This window comes from Mus caroli, chromosome 2, assembly GCF_900094665.2.
Source record: "Mus caroli chromosome 2, CAROLI_EIJ_v1.1, whole genome shotgun sequence".
In the NCBI taxonomy this organism is placed as follows: domain Eukaryota; kingdom Metazoa; phylum Chordata; class Mammalia; order Rodentia; family Muridae; genus Mus; species Mus caroli.
Window position 1 is genome coordinate 53464214 of NC_034571.1, and position 15171 is coordinate 53479384.

The 15171-nt window shown below is 46.8% G+C and overlaps 1 protein-coding gene across 3 annotated transcripts in view; it reads right to left on the minus strand.

Moving 5' to 3' along the window:
• Nucleotides 1-14470, minus strand: part of Acvr1 (activin A receptor type 1) — a 129412-nt gene extending 114942 nt beyond the window's left edge. The window contains exon 1 of one of the 3 annotated variants that reach the window (XM_021149842.1): nt 14107-14470. The gene's annotated coding sequence lies outside the window, so the exon portion shown is untranslated. Of the gene's footprint in view, nt 1-9522; nt 11152-14106 lie in introns of those variants that run through there. The other 2 variants (XM_021149833.2, XM_029470101.1) reach the window with 2 other exon arrangements.
• Nucleotides 14471-15171: the final 701 nt, after the last annotated feature.

Below are 15171 nucleotides of genomic sequence, written 5' to 3' on the forward strand. Positions count from 1 at the left end.
AAAATATCCCAGGGAGGATTGGGAGTTCAAAGTCCTAGACTTCAAAGAGTTGGAGGCCAGCCTAAGCTATGGAGATACTGTCTCAAACAATAGTAACAAACAAGCAACAACAACAAAACCCAGAAAGGGGCTGGGGGGTGGGGGGTGGGGGGGCAAGTCTGCTGATATAGAACCCACAGCAAGAGAGTCTCTGTCACCTTCAAAGAGTTGAATGGAAACAGAACAGTGTCACTTCTCTGCTTGTTTTTCTCCCACTGTACAACACATAAGATGAAACTCTCAGGCTTCCTGAAAAGTCAACTTAGATAATCATCAGATTAACATTTAACAGACTGAAAATCAACAGTCGCAGTGGGACATGAAGCATATCCCCTCCAAGTCTCCGGCATCCTCTTCACGGATAATCTCCCTCCCACAATGTGAAGTTTAAACAAAACCTCTGTGAAGAGTTCCGGAGCAGGCTCGACGCACTCACGGCTGTCAAAATCATGGGTGGCACATCCCACTTAAAACAGCATTTGAAAAGTGTCAATAATTATAATTAGACACTTGCACCCGATCCACTAAACTTGCAACCTGTGAAATTAAAACCAGCCTTTCAAAAGTGTGACTCCCAGATCATCATTTAACCCTAAAGCAGGTATAAAAGATGTCACCCTACAGAGATGGCGTGAGCAAAAGCCACAGTACTGTGGCATACCATTATCAGGAAGGTGGCCACCTTTAGTGCTACATTATGGGGATAACACAGTGTTCTGATATTTAAACACAAACTCGTTGTGTTTAAAGACTGTCCCTTTGCAATCACCATGTCCCCCTGCACTGAGAAGGCGTGCTGCTGTGCAGTGTATTCCCAGGTAGCTCCTCTCCCCCTGATGACAGAACTTCATAACCATAAATCTAAAAAGCACTAAGGAAGATTTAAACTATGACTTAGAGCAGCCCAATGATGACCTATCATTCCAGCACAGGATACAGAGGCAAGAGGATCCCTGCAAGTTCCAGGAGAGCTAAGACTATACATGGAGACCAGGCCTCCAAAAGAATGTATGTTGTATCACCATGAAGAGTCACCTAAAGTCATACTTTAGTGACCACATACAATTCCATCTTATGAATATGAATAAGGCCCAATCTCTACAAGAGACTAAGTTGTCCTTTATTTTTGTTTTTGTTTTTGTTTTGTTTTGTTTTCCTACTCTGTAGCTACATGGATTGATTTGTATATGGGAAGAGGTTTAGTAAATGCAAAATAAAAATCAATCAAGGGCTCAAAAAAAAATGCTCTTAGGAGAAAAAAATGTATATTGGCCATTCGGAAATTGCAAGTGGATCAGATGAAAAAAGTCAAACGCAGGCTTTGGCTTGGGAAGAATAAATTCTAAAGGAGAAATGCAGTCCGGAGAACAAACATGCACTTTATGCCATGCTGTGTTTAAATTTTTGTATATGCCTCCCTTGGGAAGTGCAAGGAAGTACAATGGTGTTACTAAAACCAGTGCTGCAGTCCTAGAGATGCACCTCAGCTGCACAGCTCCTCCTGGCTCACATAGGCCCTGCACCCTCTCACCAGCACCACCAAGGAAAAGAAACCTGACAAAATGCTTCAAAAATAACCTAATTTTATCTTCTTCCTCTTAGAGAGTGAGCGAAAGCAGTCCCCTCTCGTCTGCTCCATAATCATAAATAAAACTTCACCGTTTCTTATAGACTGCCCATCACCAGCCTATTGCTTTCTTTAAGCTATTAAAAATAAAACTTTTTTCCCTACATATAAAAATCCATTGTCTCTATTTGTGATCAATAATAAAGAGCTGACTATCTGAGTTTCTTGGTCACTAAATGCTTACTTACCACTCACAATATTAAAAAAAAAAAAAAATCCGTCATCAGCCATATACCCTCTGCTTTTAACATAAAGCACAGGCAGACACGGCACTTTAAAACAACCGAAGTAAGGCTGTGGTTTACAAGGCTTCCAGAGCCCAGAGTTATTCACGGACTCAAACGTGCACGAAAAAAAAAAAAATCACCAGACTCCACTTACTGGAAAGACCAAAAAAAAAAAAAAAAGAGAGAGAGAGAGAGACTAGAGAATTATTTAACATTAGGAAGAACCAAGCCTCTGCCCTTCTTGACAGACAGGAAAACACTGAAAAGAAAATTACTTTCTGTGACCACATAACTGGCTTTCAGCAAGAGCAGACAGGGCTGGGTCTCTGGACCCTTGGTTCTCGCCACGCATTGTGCTTCCCAGACACAAATGAAAAGGCTGATCCCGGCTGCAGCCTATATGAAATTTACAAAGCAAATAGCAATCTTTGGTATTTATCCCCAGATGTACAGGATGAGAATTAGTAAGTCAAGCTAGCCAGACGCAGATGTTCAGTGTACAATGATGCTCCCCACCCTCAAGGGCATACCTTCCAAGATACCCCATGGATGCTTTCAATGGGGAGTATTGAAACCTACATAAACTATGTTGTCCCTACTGTGTACATGCACGCCTATGACAACGCCTATGTCTAGTTTGTAATAAACAAACTAGACAGAAGAAAAGATTAACAAGAATAATAAAACACAATAATGACGATAATATAGTATAATAAAAGTTATTTTGCATTTCCAAACTATTTCTGGAACTTCCCATGAAATATTTTCAGACCACAGTTGAGCATTGGCAACTGGAAGCATGAAACAGAACCATGGATAATGGGGGACGATTGCATACATAAACACATGTATGCACATGTGCCAATGCCACAGTGCACATAAAAACAGTCACTGTAGTTCTGCATACGCACATTCAACTGCGATACTACAACACACAATGCTGTCTAAAGCAGAATCTGAAACAATGATCACATAAATTATAGTGCATAATGAAAGGCCTTCTCAAGCAGAAGTCAGCCGGGCATGGTGGCGCTCGCCTTTAATCCCAGCACTCGGGAGGCAGAGGCAGGCAGATTTCTGAGTTCAAGGTCAGCCTGGTCTACAAAGTGAGTTCCGGGACAGCCAGGGTTATACAGAGAAATCCTGTCTCAAAAAAACAAAAAACAAACAAACAAAAAAAGCAGAAGTCTGGGTGGAAGATAGAGCCCATGGATGAGCTCACCTAGACACTCGGGATGAGTGAAGGCCTGGGTTCAGCTCTCAGTACTGAAAGCCAAAAGCTACATAAATAAATAAGATGCTACTTGGTTCACACTAACAAAGGAAATTTTCCAAGACTTGTTAAGTTTAAAAAAAAAAAAAGTACAGTCCAGAAACAGGGACAAGAAACAAACACACACATAAATAAAAACATATTCAATATTCGTCGCCAGAGCAGTGGTGCACGCCTGAAGTTCCCAGTACCTGGGAGGCTAAGGCAAAATGACTGCTTGAGTAAAAAGAACTCTATTCCAGCCTGGGAACCATGGCAAGACTCCATCTCCAACAAACAAGCCACCATACGACAGTAAACGTAACTAAATGTTATGGATGAGAGAATAAACAACTTGGATATTTCTTTTTTCTTTTTTCTGTATTTACTTTTTACTTATTCACTTTACACCCCACTCATTGAACCCTTCCTGGTCATCCCCTCCCATCATCTTTCCCTCTCCCCTCTCCCCTTCTCCTCTGAGTGGGTGAGAGCCCAGCTGGGTATCCCCACCCCCAAGGTCCCACCCTGACACTTCAAGTCTCTGTGAAGCTAGGTGCTTCCTCTCCCACCAGGGCCAGACAAGGCAGCCCAGCTAGAAGAACACATTGCATGTACACACAACAGCTTTTGGGATTGGCTCCTCGAACTTGGATTTTTTTTTTCTTCTGTTTGATACTGGGGCGCGAAGCTGGGGTCTTCCCTGTGCTAGGCAGCACTCCCACACTGAGATGCAGTCCCCGCCTGCAACAATTCCCGACTGTTGGTGTCTTCCCTTTACTAGGAGAACCAGGAGACAGAAGTGTAAAAGCTACTTTTGACTGTATGCTCTCTTCCTTTGTATGTTGAAGCATGTACCTGGGTTCCTTTCACAACATAAACTACCAAAAACATAAGTATTAACCAAACCCAAGGAAACACACGTATAGAAACGCCTATCAATGTGCTCGTACGAATAAAATAAAGATTCATTTTATTATAATATATTGTATATTTATAGATATGTAAGTATATATTTATATGTATATTATATATCATCATATTAAAAGTATTTATGATATGTATTTTATATAGACAGTAAATTAAAAATAAAAAGGTTAACTTTAATTTTTTTAAAGTCAGAGTTGTATGGCCCCAAAAGGAGTCAAGTGTCACAAAAAGAAAATAAACCCATTCCTGGGAGATCTCCATACAAGGCTCCACATCCGAGCAAAAGCCGCCCCACCTGTCGATAGAATGCCCTGACCACTTAGACATTTGAGGATCCGAAGGCAAGCAGGTGGGAGAAGACCTGGATGCTGAGGTGGACCCAGATAATGAAGAAACTGTAAGTTGTAACTGGACATGGATTCCTCTGAATTTGTCAAATGACATTCCATTCTTAGCCAGCCAGAAGCAAGAACACAACCTCAGCTGAGAGTCTTCTCCCCACCCTTGGACTCCATAGACTCCTCTCCTATGACCTGGGATACAACGGTAAATAAATGTGTAAGAATTAAAACGTGAACGTCACAGAGCCAGATTCACCTAAGAAAAGCACATGAGTAAGTGACAGTAAGTGACGGGTGCCACTCATCAAAGGGAGTCTCCACCTGCCTCTGAGTCTATGAAAAGATGCTTATCAGTTCCCAGGTAGAAAGGTGGGAACTGTGGAGTTTACTCCTTCATTGGAATAAACATTTAATTCACCCAGGAGGCATGACACTTGACCCCAAAAAGTCAATAAGAGACTCTGAACTGTTTGCCTCCAGGTCACTTTGTAATGGACACCTCAGATCACTTCTATTCCCCAAAGGGACAGCCTCCCCATCCATCCTCTCACCAAGCAGGGATACAGATCAGATCAAAATAAAAGGCAAAGCTCTGCACCCTCACCCCCAGGAGTCTAGTGCTATCCCCGCCCCCAATCTCTTACAGGACTGAGGGAAAACCTTTACCACACCCTTGCTCCTCCACCAGCACCTCATCCCATTCCAAACATGATCCTCTTGCCAGTTTACATTGTCTTTTAAGATCAGCACCACCACCCCAGCCACCAAGGTTCCACAGGGCAGATACATTGACTCCTGCCCCACCCTACTGCTCATCAGAAGAGAGTGAGTCAATAAACTCTGTCTCCTGCCCAAAACTAAAACCCTATCCCATCTAGTATTATTTTTTCCTCCTAGCTTCTGGGAAACAAACCCACACTAACTGAACAAACCACCTAAGGAGTGTGGGTCTCAAGCTTGCAAAGCCACAGGACCTGTGCAGCTAGGGTGTAGAAGAGGCAAGGCAGGCTAGGGAGGTCTTGAAAACCAGCCCAAGAGTAAGGCATAAGGAGTAACTATCAGCAGATGTTGGTGTTGAGGAGAAAACAGGGTGTTGCCAGGATGGCCAGTCACAAGAATGAATAGAAGTTGGGCTGTCTTCATGGGAAAGGGCCTCAGTTTCCATAATGGCAAACTTTTAGGAAATGTTTTAAATACAGCATCAAACCACACTAGCCTGGGAAGCTGTCTCCACTTCTACCTTCACCTGCTACAGAAGAACATGGTGACTTTGATGTCCTGGGTTCAAGCCCAGATGGGTGACCTCAGGCCTGCCTTGCTGTCCCATGGGTTTCAGTCTCTCCTTTTGCAAAGTGGGGCTAGCAGGAGAAGGCACTTGAAGTGGATATGAGTATTAAATGAGGGGACCCAAGTATGGCTTGCTCAAGGCCAGATTTCTTTCTAGCTTCCTCGGTCTTCCCTTTCATGCATCCTGGGCCACCATCAAATTCCCGGAGTAACTGAGGATGACTCTGAATTTCTGGTCCCCCTCCCTCTATCTCTCAAGTGCTGGAATGACAAACATGGGCCAGCACACCTATCTGGAGCCATCCTAGGAATGAAATCCAGGGTTTTGTACCTGTTAGACAACAACTCTATCAATGCTACCATATCCACAGGTGACAGCCTGCTTCCCAGGTATTATCTTAGCTTTCAGCAGGCGTCCCAGGAAACCTTGACAAGGTTCCACACTACCCCATCTTACTTCTTTCTCTGGTTCTCCTCTTGCATACTCCACATAACCAAGGTACATTGCCGGGAGCGTTCCTTTCTTGTTTTCCCAGGTCTTGGATGTTCTCCTGAGATATGGCATCTCAAGATGCAAAATCTGATCCAATGATTGAAACTGTGTCCAGCTGACACTGTCTAGAGCCTGATTCCTACAAAAAGCCTACTACTTCTTATTTGCTAACACCATTGTCATGCTTCCCCTTTCACAACTACGCACATAAAAATACGGCCACAATGATAACATCAAAATGCCACCTCTTTCCAAGGCTAGCCAAACAGCCACCTCCTCAAAGGTGTTGGGTTGATCTTATCTCTCTAGACCTTGTGACCAAGATCTTTAGCCCTCTGCTTCTCGTAGATGTGTAATCCCCCTCAAGGATACTGACTTACATGTTCAGCCCAAGTGCGGGAAGATTTGATGAGCGATCAATAAAGGAAGAGCCTTGAGGCAAAATAGAAAGGAACAAGAATGGGAGAGCATTTCACTCCTCGGGACAATGACAGCAGGTGAATGGCTTATGCAGTACCAATCCCTCTCAGCCTCTCATTGTTCATTTCCCAATAACTCATGGAGTCATTGTCCAAACTGCATCCCCATCTTTCCGGCAAGAGCAAGTAGGGTACTCTTGTTTGCCTTTTCAACTGAGTCTTACTCAGAGTAAGATCTCCAAACACAGGGAGTTGAGGTCTCCTGCACAGTTAAGTTAATCCCTCCCACCTTTGATGCCCATGGGGCTCAACAAGGTCCCCATTAGTCCTTTTGATCTGACTTAAGAAAAAGCAAAGACTTTGGGCTGGGGAGAAGGAGAGAGGTTGAGGCTTTCTGTAGAATGACTAAAACCCATCCTCTCCCCCCCCCCAAAAAAAAACCACCAAACAAAATACTCATTCAGATTAGCAACTATTCAATAAACAAATTGAGGCTAATTTTCACAATACCTGGAACAGAACACTTTTTTTTTTCTAACTGCTGATTAGGACCCATTAGCAAGTTTTGAAATCAATTTAGTAGATAGAGATCAGAATTTTTTAATAAAAATTGAATAGAAATCAGAAAGCATTACAGAATAGTCTGGCGAAACCTGTAATTCCACTTCACTTCTAATATACATATGTGTAAGTGTATGTGTACCAGACCATAATGGAAAATGTCTCTCTGAGTCAAGCGTCTTTTGGAAAACACTGACACTGAACGTTTATGTTTATCTAATGTTCTGTCTCCAGAAGATGCTCTGTTTCTCTCTGGACCACACTTGTGAGATGCTTTACTCTGGTCCCCCTTGCCCACAATGGCTCCTAACCGTCACATTCAAAAGCCGCAGGAAGAACATCATTCGGTCCACTTGCCCCTCACGCACTTTTCTCTTGAAAAGAGAAAGTAAGAGTCATGCCTGATAGCCACCTGTCCTTTTTCTCTCTGCTCACTACTCCTAGGTATAACCGTCTTGTCTAAGTCCCTAACATCCAGAAAAGAGACTCAAATCCAAGTGCTTTGACACTTTTAGTGGCATCCACTTACAAGCAGTATTACCTGGGGACAGCAGTCGGCTACATTATAGTTTCACGAAGAGAAAGAGCCCCAGGCGAATAAGATGCAGAAGCTACTTACAACATCATCTCAACCATCCCTCTATCCCCTCAACTTCTTTTCTTCACACAGTACCCACGGAATGCACACTCCAAACAGCATTACCTCTACCATCCAAGCCTGCCCAGCATCAAGCCCCACACGGTCCTTTATTCCGTCAGTCCATTTCTTATAAAACCCAAGGTTGTGTTTTTAGTAGTTCCGTCAGCTATGTCTTGTTTTTCAATGGCAGCTATGGCACAGTGTAAGCATGAATGGCTGAAACTGGCTTTCACAGGTCACCAAACTGCCCAGCGGTTATGCCCACTCCAACCCAGCCCTTGAAACCTGGTAACAAGGAGTTTCCTTTGACCTCTATCCATTTTCCAAAGAGATTCAGCACATCTGCCCACCTCTGACATAAGCCCTGGCCACCACTCTGTTCTCCATGTCAATTCCTTAAGAAGGCACTCTTGCAGCAAGAGAAAAAAAAAAAAAAAAAAAAACCAGAGTACAGGGCTCAGTTCACCAAGTGTCTGAGTCTCACATTAACACAGGATTCCTTGCTGTGACCTGAGTCTCACATTAACGCAGGATTCCTTGCTGTGACGGAAACAAAAGACAACAACAACAAAAAAAAGTGGATTGAAATATTCTTCCCCAGAATAGACATGTCTCCTTGACCTTCTCACAAAGGGAAAGGAAGTGTATGCTGAAAGAATGTAATAAATATTTGCTGCATTTACTAACTACAAGCTACAGTACAATCAATGAATGGTCAGGCACATTGTCAGGAGTGAGGCCCTGGCTTCAGTTATCAGCACAGAGAAAACAATGAAGGGCAGGTGCACAAAGCACAGTTTCCTCACCTGGATCATCTTCCGCCTGTTTGCCACCCATTCTTAGGGACCGTGTATAAAGTCTGTTATCTTCTTATCTTCTTTGTGCTGTTCCCTTTTCTTAAATTACGTGGTCCCTTTCCACCCAGAACGTGCAGTCATCCATTCATTCTCTCAGAATTTAAAAAAAAAAAAGCTCACTCTTGCTGCTCAGCAGGTTACAGCATGGAGTGCTCTTCCACAGTTCCCAAGTTCAGCTCCCAGCATTCACATCAGACAGCCCACAACCTCTTGTGACTCCAGCTCTGGAGGATCTAATGCCCTCTTCTGGCTTTTGGAGGTACCTACACTCTTATGCACATAATCACACACAGACACACCAACGCACAAACTCATAAATAAAGTTAAAATAAATGTTCTTTAAATTTTATCCAAATATATATATATATTGGTTGTATGGTTTGGCATTGGATTAGATCTATGAAATACGCAAAAGACGAGGAAACATGGATAGTCCTTACCCTCCAGGCAGCCATGAGACAACTGAGAAGTTTAAGTCAGTGAAGGGGAATGAATCACATGGAAGTAATACAATTAGGAAAGATGAATAACTCGTAGTCCTATATAGTAAAGAGATGACTCGAGGCCCAAGAAGAGAAATGTAGACGATACAATGCCACCAGAACATAATGCTGAGAAAAGCAAGATGCATTCTCCCTTGCAATGAGATTACTCTGGACCCTGAGGGGGTCTGAGCTTCCCCCAAAGAAAGAGAAAGTCAAGAGAGGCCAGATCAATCAAGGTCGGGCCTAAAACCCGTCAAGTTCTAGCCTCTGAGAGCCATCAGGACTCCTGAGCTATGGCCACTTACCCTATCCCCACCTCCCCCCCCNCCCCCCCCCACACACACTCAAAACAACTTTCAGCTACCATATGTATCTCCAGAGAACTTAGAAAGTCTGCCATTGCAAATGCCTTTCCCTGTCGCTGAAATAAAGGCCAAACAGCCAGAGTAAACAGTGAGGCAACTCTAATGGGCAAAGCGGAATGCTGGTCAGAGACCGAAAACCCCAAAGACAAACAATGAAGCAGTGGAAACTTTGGCAAACAAAGCTCTCAGGATCTGGGAAGACACTCACAAGCAAGTTCAGATTCCCAAGCCTGCAGAGGACGGTGACTCTGAAGATCAGTGGAGAGCGGGTGTGCTTTTTTTTTTTTTTAATCGAGGAAGCTGCGTTTTCCTTCTCCCGGCCCCCGTTTTCCAGTAGCAGTTATCCTGGGACTTGGACGACTTGACTACATCCTAGACTCCCCCCCATCTTAGGGGTCTCTCATTAGTTAATCTGAGGTGGTAAAACCACCTTCCGTCTCAACTAAAAGCCAGGATGCACTAGCCAAACCCACTTCTTGAGCCTCTTTCCAACAGACTCTTTCATTATTACACTGTCCTTTGCGACAGACCAATCCTAGTTTGGGGCTTCTGATTCTTAAACTAGCAGGACAAACAAGTACATTCTATCACCAATAGTTGTTCTCTTTTTTTCAAAAAAGAAAAAAAAAAAAAAGAGGCCAATCTTCCCTTTGGATCTTCTGAACTAGAACTGGCCACAGGGGTGTGGGGCTGGGGGAAGACCAAGTTTTCATTCCAAAAGATCAAAGAAGGCATTTTGTACCAGGAAACCTAATTCCAAACCCTCATTTCCAGGAAGAAAGCCACAGTGCCCAAAACTTGCTTGGGAAAAATAACACAGGACTATGGATTCCAATTAAAACCTCAGATGGTTTCCTTACCCAGTCTCCCAGCTTCAAGTTGCTAACACTCTACCGGGGTACTGCTCTAACTTACACAGCACCTCCAGTCCCGAACCATCACTTGACCACTGGGTTAAAAACACAGAAGCACGGAAGGCTCTATGACTGCCTTCTGTGCCCCATCCCAGAGACTAGACATACAAAACAAGGGGACACTGAAGAGTCAGCTGCAGCCCAGCCCATGCCTCTCAGGAGAAACCCCAGGCAAGCCCAAGCTGTCCCTACACTCATGATACTGGCAATGAGGACACAAGGAACAGAAAACAGAGAAGAAGCAATAGCTCAACCGTATGCAGTATAACCGGGTAGCTTTAAAGTGATTACCTGCAGTTTTGTCAATCGGCCAATAGTAAAGGTGTCTCCTTCATGCAAGGCAGCAAGCGATGGGCTACAGTCAGCAAAGTGCAGTGAAATATCCCCCCAAGTAATTATTATGCTAATCATTATGTCTAATTTCCTTTATCACTTCACTGAAAAACTACGGTATATCATGTATGTTGCTAAACTAAAATCAGCACCCGTGAACCCAACACCTAATCAGAAAACAATGTCACCAATCGTGTGACCTTCTTTGTCCTGACCCCAGATCCCTGCAGCACACACATACCAGACCATCACTAACCTGCACTTGAGGGTTCAGAATAAGTAGGAGTCTAGCTTCATGATTCCCTTGGTTCCTAACCAATGAGCTGGCTTCTTGATACAGCAGCAATACACTGCTTCTTAAAAGATGGTGATTGTAAGTTATTGTTAGTTTTTTTTAATTAAAAAAAAAAGTTATTTGCTGCTTTAAAGAAAAATATTAAAGGGGGCTGGAAAGATGCCTTAGCAGTTAAGAGCACACTGGCTGCTCTTCCAAAGAACCCAGGTTCAATTCCCAGCATCTACAGGGCAGCTAGCAAGGGCTTGTAACTCCAGTGCCAGGGGACCCAACACCCTCTTCTGACCTGCACAGGCACTTGCATGTGGTACACGGGCAGAACACCCATACACATCAAATAAAAATAAGTAAATCTAAAACAAGAGAGGCACATTATTAGATAATTAAAGATAAGTGAGACTTAGCTACAGCTGCAAAGCTTGGCCGTCAGTGGCAACCACAGCCCAGGACATGTGTTCTGGAGTGCCACCGAATCCTGGGTCAGCTCCTAACTCCACAGCCTAAATCTGCCGGGCCTCAGTTTCCTACTGGAGAAGAAGTGCTAAAGTGTGCAGAGTGCAAAGTGTTTGCACGGAGCTGGGCACACTGCTTGGCTCACACTCCACCTAATCACCCTGTCATTAACTCTACCCGAACAAATCAAAGGCTTTGGCCCCCACCGATGTCTGATTTCTCCATAATGGCCCTAATAAGCTGGACATGAGATTTAATCAGACAAAATAAATCATGATAGAAGGATCCAAATGGCCAAGCGAGCCACAGAGGGGCGATCGGGTCCTCGTATTGATTCTTTCGTTACCTTGTGACCTTGGAGAACAAGATCATTTTTCAAATCCATCCCTGTCCGGTGTCTCCCTCTGCTCTGCAGACTACTCCATCCAACCTTAAGAAACACCCAGCTGCCTATCATTATCAACACAGTCCAACCTTGGGAAGACAAGAAGCTTGGGGAAGATGGCCCCTGTTTCCAACTCAGTCACTGTCACCCGTTGCATGAATGTGGGAAGAAAACTTGGTAAACTATCAGTCTGGAGGGGAGGGCGCTCATTACAATGCTATTAATCAAATTAAGTTCCTCCTCGCTCCTGAAACGCATTACACTCCTGAATGTGGCATCTTAACTCTGCATCCTTAATATTCTCTGTAATTACTTAGCAATTACAAGAAATTTATTCAGATTCAAGTGATCACTCTAGTCCAACACGCAGAAGTTGTAAGACTATTATCTCAATCAAGTTCGCTCTAAAACCACTCTCTGCTTGGAGCAGACCTCAGCCACACAGTTGAAGAGAGACCATGAGTCCAGCCCGTGGCCCTTGCTCTTTGCCGGCTAAAGCCAAGGTCTATCTCAGCATCACTCATCACCTTTGAGGACTCCCATGTAACAGTGGCAGCAGAGATGCTGCGTCCCATTACAAAGTGACAGCCACCCAAGGCACACGCGGCTCAGCTTCAGAACACTTCCATCCATTTGTCAACCTCAGGACAGAAAACAAAAGTAACCAAATCACAAAGGGAGGGATCTGAGCTTAGAGCGGTAATCCAGATCCTATGCAGACTTAAAATAACCTTGTGACCGCACTGTCCCCGAGAGTGGCATGGGTGAGGCCTGGGATTCATACTTAAGCAGTGTGCCAACTGTAGAGCTGCATGGCAAGGCACTGTCTGAGGTCAGCACAAGTCTAGTGTCTGCCGCCTGCCCGAGCCTGGGCCCCCGGCCAGCAACCCACCTCCAGAGACTAGTGCCAGGACATACTATAGTGTTTCCATTTAAGGCCTGCCACTTGGATGAGCCCATCTCTGAAGTTTCTTAACACCACCTTTCCAGGAAGAATTTTTTGGGGAAAAGGGAGGTGGTGTCTATTTTTTGCCACCGCCTTCCCTTGGGCTGTCACAGCAGTCTGCCTCTGAAGAACAGGATTCTTTAAAATCACTGGGTTATGTTTCTATTTGAGGGATATTTTTTTCAGAAATTAAATATCTATGCAAACATAAAAACACATATATACATATATATATATATATATATATATATGTATATATATATGCAATCGCATTAAACATGTATGGGACCAGAGACGTTTCCCATCATCTCACACCAATCACACAAACCGCAAAGAAGAAAAGCCAATAAAGAGAGCAAATCCAATGCATTACCGTCCGTCTCTCTCCAAACACCAAATTAATGACAACTTTTTAACCAACACACTTTTCTTCTGCAACAAAAATGGGTGTTTTCTTGCCCAAGTACCTTCCTCCCTAGCTCCTCTGCTGTGCAAGGGACGTTCAGATCTCCAGAGGAAGAGGGAGGGTGGGAGACGTAACTGGCACAAACTGGACAGAGCCAAGCCAGTCTCTGAACCAGACAGAAGTCCATGCACGTAGTGGACCCACAGGCCCACAATTCTCCCCGGCGCGCCCAAGGTTCTAGCCTCACTGTTTTGGTTAGTGGCGAAGGAAGGGTTTTAAACTTGGCAAAGTACTATGCAACATCTGTAACCACATCTGCCTTCTGGGGATCGGAAGATGAATCCCACATTCCTGGCTTTGAAGCTTTTTGAAACTGCAGCTAGGAAGGACAGAGGGAGGGAGGGAGTTGAACAGAGTTTATTGGCTGTCTCTCCAGCAGAAAATTCCTCTTGGAAGAGATGGATATTTTGTGGGTGGGGGTGACTGGCCAATCTCTTTAGTCTGCCAAGCTCAGCTTGGAAGGTGAGCCCGGGGCCGTGAGGCCAGATCGATTTGTAAGTCCGAGGCGCACACCCTGCAGGAGTTCACCCAACGCACACCCGAACCCCCTACTCCAAGCCTCTGCCCACCCCAGATCCCACCAGCAGCCGAGGCCCTAAGCAAGTCGGTTTCGTTCCGCCGCGGCTTCCCCCAACGTCGAGAGGGCACGCAGCTTGCCGGAGAAAGAATGAAAGCGAGGGGGAGGCACCGAGACGCCCACCCTCCACCCCCGATCCCGGTCTCGCCTCCAGCTAAGCTCCCTCCTCCCTCGGTCCCGGGCTCCGGCGGCGCGGCCGGCGACCTGCTCTCACCTCTGGTCCAGCGGCGGTCGGGTGCTGAACCCGGGGAGGAGGAGAGCGCGAGGCGACCGGGAGCTGCAAGGCGGCGCGGGAGGCGCGGGGCGGGGCGGGGCGCTGCAGCCGGCGTGGAGCCCGGAACTCCGCGGGCCGCGGGCGGGTGGCCCGGGCGGCGGCGGTGGAGCGCAGCGCGGCGCGGCACGGCGCAGCGCGGGGCGGGAGGCTGGCGGCCACGGGGCCGGGGCGCAGGCTGGCGGCAGGCACCGGGCTGGAGCCGGGGAGACGGCTGTCGCGGGGCGGGAGGCGGAGGGCGGGGAGGAGGGCGGAGGAAACTTGCGGCGGCGCGGGGCTCGGCTGGGGGCGGCGGGGAGCCGGCGGCGGCAAAGTTCCCCCAGCGCTTGGGGGCGGCGGCGGCGGCGGCGGCGACCGGGAGCTGGAGCGGGAGGAGCGGGAGGAGGAGGAGGAGGAAGTGGCTGCGGAGCGCTCGGCCAATGAGTGTCTGGAGCTGTGATTAACCAGGCAGCAACACATCATTTCCTCCCGGCGCGGATCCAGGGAGCCGGGAGGGAGAGGGCCGGCGGCGGGGCGGGGCGCTCCTCGCGCCCCCTGCAGGCGCCCGGCCCCAGGGATTCCGCCCGCCTAGCCATGCTCGCCCGCCGCCCCCGACCCCCGACCCCTCGGGCCGCCCGGGCTGCGGGCTGCTGCGAGCCGGGCTGGCGGGACGCGGGGGAGGCGCGCGGCGCGGCGCGGCGCGGGGAGCGGCCAGGTAGGCGCGGGCGGGGCCGTCTGGACAGCTCCCGGGGCGCGGGGCGGGCGGACAGCAGGCAGCCGAGCCGGGATCTGCGGGGGCTCCTGCACTCATCTCCAGCCCTGCGTGTCAGGCACAGGGGTGGATACTCAATGCTCCGCCTCAGCCAGGCCATCGCTGCCTTGTCTTCTGATCCCCTTCCACTCTGCTCATTTCCTCGCAGGGTCTAGGGTTATGCAAGCGTTTGCCATTTTCGCAGTCGGCTTCCTTGGTAATAAAAATAAGCAAGTCTGGGGGGAGGGGGCTTCTGCAATAATCCCGCCCTGTCCTAG